The sequence below is a fragment of the Anas acuta genome, chromosome 1, assembly GCF_963932015.1.
Source record: "Anas acuta chromosome 1, bAnaAcu1.1, whole genome shotgun sequence".
Classification (NCBI taxonomy): Eukaryota; Metazoa; Chordata; class Aves; order Anseriformes; family Anatidae; genus Anas; species Anas acuta.
The window spans coordinates 44,783,369-44,789,525 of record NC_088979.1 but is presented as its reverse complement, the minus strand read 5'-3'; the positions used below and the strand labels follow the sequence as shown (position 1 = coordinate 44,789,525).

At 51.0% G+C, this 6,157-nt stretch overlaps 1 protein-coding gene across 2 annotated transcripts in view; it reads right to left on the bottom strand.

Moving 5' to 3' along the window:
* Nucleotides 1-5,298, bottom strand: part of NDFIP2 (Nedd4 family interacting protein 2) — a 532,803-nt gene extending 527,505 nt beyond the window's left edge. For both annotated transcript variants that reach the window (XM_068676816.1, XM_068676826.1), the window contains exon 1: nt 5,291-5,298. The gene's annotated coding sequence lies outside the window, so the exon portion shown is untranslated. The remainder of the gene's footprint in view (nt 1-5,290) is intronic.
* Between the last annotated feature and the right edge of the window lie 859 nt (nt 5,299-6,157).

Here is a 6,157-nt window from a genome sequence, read left to right as displayed (position 1 = left end):
GAAAGGAAGGAAAGGAAAGGAAAGGAAAGGAAAGGAAAGGAAAGGAAAGGAAAGGAAAGAAAGGAAAAGGAAAGGAAAGGAAAGGAAAGGAAAGGAAAGGAAAGGAAAGGAAAGGAAAGGAAAGGAAAGGAAAGGAAAGGAAAGGAAAGGAAAGGAAAGGGGAAAAAGGGAAAAGGAAGAGGGAAAAAAGGAAAAGGGAAAAAAGGAAAAGGGAAAAAGGAAAAGGGAAAAAGGAAATGCCGCCCCCGGGTGAGCCCCCCGAGCCCCCCGGATCCCAGTCCCTGCGCTCCGGCGGCTTCCAACGGGGCTTGGGCAGTCGCCAAACGGGCTAGCGGTAGCCGCCTTGGTTCGTGCTCGCCGGTGCTGTTCACACTTTCTTGGGCAGGGTTGGGCCAGCAAAAGGGCTCCCGGCCAGGGTTTGGGGTCGGCGGCGCCCCGCTGCCCGGCCGCCGCCTGCCCTCCGGGTCCGTCCGCAGGTAACGGGACACAAAGCGCCAGCTGCCCCGCGGTGCTCTGGCGTTTCCCAAACGGTTTAACCCCTCCCCCGGTTATTTATGGCTTGCTTTTGAGCCAGTGCTATTTTTAAGGCTTTATTGTATTTACCTGCTGACTCCGAAGCAGAGAAAAGCCTAATTGATTTTAACAGATCAGGCAGCAGAACTCCAATCCGCATGGGAACCTGTTTCCACCTGCGAGACAGGCAGATTATTATCAGTAATTATGTTTATTTAAGAGTTGATAAAATATTAGAGCTCGCTGCCTGCCGCCTCGGCCCCTTCCTTCCCCAGCCCGGCCCCACGCCGGCAGAGCGGCGGTGCTGCAGCGCGCCGCTTCCATCACGTGCGGCGCGGAAGGAAGGGTTGCTGCAAACACAATTACACAGCCGCCGTTAATAATTCATGGCCTGAGATTTGGAAAATTAATAAAATGAATTATAACAAGAGGCTAATTAAAAACTTTAGTAATTGTTGTCAAGACAGCTTGATGGGAGGCATGCTGCACGACACCCCTCCCCACCACCACCCCTCCAGCTTCCCCTTCTTCCTTCTTCCCCTTCCGCTTTTGGGAAACGTTTTTTTTTTTTTTTTTTTTTCCTCCTTTGCAACCCCCCTCAGCACCTGAAGGAGGCTCGGTGCGGGGGAGAAGCGGGGCTGGCAGTGGGTGAATATATATATATATATAGGTCAGCTCCAATGGGGATGGGACCGGGGGTGGTAGAACTACAAACAGACCTCTTTGCGTTGTGGCCAAACGGATGGGTGGATGGATGGGTGGATGGATGTGTGGATGGGTGGATGGGTGGATGGATGGATGGATGGAAAGGTAGAAGGGTGGATGAATGGGTGGATGGATGAATGGATGGATAGATGGAGGCATGGGTGGAGGCATGGGGGGAGGAGGCATGGAGGGATGGAGGCATGGAGGGATGGAGGCAAGGAGGCATGGAAGGGATGTGTATATGGATGGATGGGTGAATGGATGAAAGGGTAGAGGGATGGATGGATGGATGGATGGATGGATGGATGGATGGATGGATGGATGGATGGATGGATGGATGGAAAGGTAGAAGGGTGGATGAATGGGTGGATGGATGAATGGAATGTCGGATGAATCCGAGGCTCAAAGTTAATTTAAAATAGGATCTGACATATAAATCTTCGAAGAAGCAAAGAGAGCAGCAGCCACCGAAAGCTGCCCAAGCCCTGCCCTCAGGAGAACAAACGAGGGCTGGGGACAAGCAGGGGACAGGCAGGGCACGCTGGCCTCCGCACCCTGCTGCGCACTTTGCGCCTCTGTTTTCCACCCCTGCCCTTCCTCCTGTAGGCTGCGGGCACAGCTTCCAGCCGGCCCCCGCGCGGCTGCTGCTTCTGGGCGGGATCTTGCCGGTCCCAAATTGCTCTCTGGGCTTCCCCTCTGGGAAGATATTCGTCCTCCTTTGAACTGAGCTTTAACTCCTTCGGCCTGCTCGCCTAAGTCTGCCGGAGCATCTCGAACTCTGGAGGAGGGGGAAAGGGGGGGAATAATAAAATTAAAAGTTCTTACACGCTTCTGTTTAAATATGTATACTGGGAAATGAGACGGGGGGGTCACTTAAAAAAAATCTGATCTCATAAGAAGCTCTGAGGACAGAAGCGTTCAAAAGGCTTCATATCAAGACTAAAACCTAACTAAAACAAAACTAAACAGCGCTGCCACGCTGCGGGGAAACTGTGACTTGGCCCCGATGTGCTCCGTCGAGTCCCCCGGGTCGCCCAGCCACCGGTCTCCCCTGGCCGCCAAGGCTGCGGCACCGAGCAGCGGCTGCAGCCAGGATATTTTGGGCTGCCAGCAGCCCCATATCCTTCTCACAGGTAAAAGAAAGAGAGTTAAAAGTGTAAGCCAAAGCTAACACCTGTGAAGGTTTATTATTATTATTTATTTATTTTGTTGCATTTTATTTATTATTTTTTTTTTCCATTCCGTCCTCTTTTTATTTGCAAAAGATGCTCCTTGACGAGAGGATAGCGTGTCAACATGAGCACGTCTTTGTACGGGCTGCGTCGAAAGAAGACGAGGCGCCGATATCTGTAACCTAGTCCTTGATTACGGTCATTAGGTAAACGGAATTACTACCAAAAGTTTGTTTGGTAACTAATTATAGCTCGCTAAATCTCTGCCTCTCTTCACTTCAGCGTAATGTATACAAACTTTTGTACACGCAGATCAGAATAAAACAAAGTGTTGACAGCATCCAGCAGTGGAAATTCACTTACACAAGACTTTTTTTCACTGAAGTGTTGACAATAAACATTTAATGAAGGCAGAGACTTGGATGTCTCCAGACAGTGTCAGAATACTTTAAACAGACCATTAGCATGGCTTCTTCTACTTCAAACAGAGCACACTATACCATAACATTATAAAAATACAAAGTATGAAACAAATAATCTGTTTATACAGATATTTTAAGCTGTTTTCACCAGCTCTGACATCCCCTGTATTTAGTAACAGAAACTTACTCATTTCAGATTACTCGCGCTTAAAAAATGTTAAATACAGTTAATGCAATATTAATCGCCCTTTGGTGATATAAAATGCAATATTTTCAGGCAGCTATCGAGCTTTTCTAGAGGAAGAGCTGATGAAAACAGTCACAGCTGAATAGTGGAGAGAAAAAAGCTCTGTATTTATTGCTTTTGTTTGGCTTTTGGCTACAGAGACAGGAACATTCTAATGGGGTAAGGACATTTATTTTATCTGCAATCTATTGCTGCTAGAGCAGGAGTGGCAGATGGGGTTTGGTGTTATATTCACGGAGTAATTTAGAGCAAATCCTAATAACTAATAATGATTTATGTTAATTTCAATCACTTATGTGACTTTATTAAAGCGCTGCTGTACGAGGAGACCAGAAAGAGCGAGGGGAAAGAGGGGGGAAAGAGGCGAGGCTGGGGTGAGCTGGGTCTGTCTGAAACCGAACCGCGGGCTGGGAAAAAAGCTTCAAAAGGCTGCGTGCTCGGTGCCTGCCACATCGCCCACCCGAGGAAGCAGCGACCAGCACCAGCCACGGCTTTCTTAGGAGACTGCGTGTCGTCAGCGTTAATTTCTTACAGAAATGCCCCTTGCAGCAAGCCCAGCCGCCTACGGGAGGCAAACAAAATAGAGGGAGAGAGAGGGCGAGGCAGAGCGGGCGTGCGGGAGAGGCTTGCGTTATGCAAAATGTATTGATTTGCGTGCAAGGACCTGCCATGCTGATGTGCTGGGCTCCCGAAAGAATAGGGGAAAGCTCCTGGCAGCACAGCTAGCAAGACCCCAAATATGCACCGTGCCAAACTTTTATGCCGGGCTGCTTCGGCGTGGTGGAGGTCTGCAGCTCTCTGCTGACATTGCCTCGGCTTTACTCCTCACCGCAAAGCCCTGGGAATCTCTTCTCCACGGGATTTTATATTCTTATTGGGAGGAAAAAAAAAAAAAAAAAAAAAAAGGCGATGAGCCTTTCTTATTTTCCCCCATCACCTTCCCTTCCATTAACCACTGGTGAGACCGGGGTGCACGCACGTAACCGCAGGCGCACACATCCTCGGTTGTGCACTGGAAAGGGAGATGGTGGCAAAAGCGAGGAAATCTCAACCCAGCTCTTGCTGCTCTGCATAGGATCGGTTTGATGTAGCAGAGAGGAGTACTTGCAGGATTTTGAAAGCGAGGGTGCTCTTCCCTTCTGGCAATTTACTTTCCCAGCTACCTTTATGCGTTTTTCTGCCTTAAGGCATACAGTCTGAAAGTAAAACAACATCAAAGCTCCTTATTAACACTATTTTCCTGAAATCAGAAGATGAAGCTACCTGAAACGTTTAATCTAGTGTTAACATTTATTTCCCAACAAAACAGCCAGAACAAAGTTCAAAAGAGCTAGGGCAGTTATCTACGGGAGACTAAAAGGCAAAGTGCAGGGAGTGATTTATGTTTCTGTCAAAACCCTTGAAATGGATTAAATAAACCTTATGTTTCGCCTCATTCCCAGCCACCGCATCGTGCATTACAATTCCCCTCTCCAAAGAACAAGCCAGGGGCTGGCTTCACTCCCTCGGTGCCAGGTGCCATCCCCTTGCAGAGAAGAGTTTCCTAACTTTTCCAGAAAGCTGCCTTTTCTGCTCTGCGTGCTATATGCGGGTAGTTTCCTTGCAATGCGATTTGTGCGTTTTATTTATAAGGCTTTATTTATAGCAACGTGGGTTTTATTTTTTTCCTAAGTAGGGGGGAGACCCCAAAAAACCATGAACCCTCTGTTTTATGGATTGCTTCTGCTGTCTCTCGCGTCTCCTTCTTCTGCCAGCCGCTCAGCTCTGTCCCCCTAAAGCCTCCGGTTTCCAAAAACCCTGCTCGGGGCGGTGGGCGGTGGGCTCCGGGGCGGCTTTGCTGTGTTAATGGCCCTGGGGTACGCCCGAGGTGCCATCTCAAGCTGCTGCGCACGCCATATGTCAGGCCGTTAGCCACATGGATCTATTAATCAAAGGGGGAGAGGGGGGGAGAGGGAGAGGGAATCGAGGGGGGAGCTTTCAATACCCCTCCCCGTTTTGCCGCGTACGCTCTCCTTTCATTTCTCCGGGATGCAAAGAGCCAAAGCACCTCGACCACGCAGCTGTAATTCTCTTTTGATCCGCTCTTTTATAGCCCCGTGTAAACAGCTCAGGCCAGCCGACAGAGAGATTTGAGGGGGTGTGTGGTGTGTGTGTGGGGGGGTTGTGTCTCGTTTCCCCCTGCAGAGGATTTAGTTGTAAAGTGCGGCTCAACTTGTGCCACAAAAGGGGGGTGCCGGTCCTCCCCTCCATCTCCAGCCTCCTCCCTTGCGGGGTGCTTCAGCGGGAGAGCTGAGCACCCCCCAACACCCCCGGCGGCGGGGCAGGCTGGCAGCCGGAGCTCGGACCCTCTCTGTCCTCCTTCTCCTGTGGCCTGTCACCCCATCGCAGGACATCACTACTTCTTGTACCGGAGCTTTGCTCCGCGGTGACTGAGCCCGCAGGACCCTCAAAAGTCCCGGACCCCCCAGTAGTGCCGGGAGCAGGGGAAGGAGAAGCCTGCGCAGGACGAGAGGTGTCAAAGCCCCCGTGTGTGGGAGTTTTTCGTGCTTTTTGACGCTGCCCTAAGAACGGGACCTGCCAAATTTCTGCGGTTCAGGCTAATAATGATGCTCCCATACGTCTAAGGCGAGGGTTTGCACCCCAGGAGGTGCAGATGCTCCCGGGGCTGATCCCTGCTCCCTGCCTGGAGGATGTTGGGGATGTCATAGGGGTCAGTGTGAACATGCTCACACGGGCTCCTCCTGGCTCCCGGTGGTCAGCTATAGGTGACACGCCGCAATCAGTATCCTCAGAGTAACTTTAGGACCGCGCAATTTTTGGCTTTTCTTCCGTGATGCGGGAAGGGGGACATTAAACCGACCGGTCTTCCCCTCGGAAATAATGCGGCGTGAAGTTTTGCCGTTCCAGGTTATCCTTAAAAAAAAAAAAGTGCGACGGGGGTTGGGGGTGAGACGAGTCGCCGTGGGGTGGAGGTTGGCGAGGACGGGACCTCTGGGGTGCGCCAGCAGGATCCCCTCGGGGGGATCGAGCGGTGGATCGGGCAGATCCTGCCGTGCCAGCCCCGTTCTCCAGGCCAAGCTGCACGCACGGATGGGCTG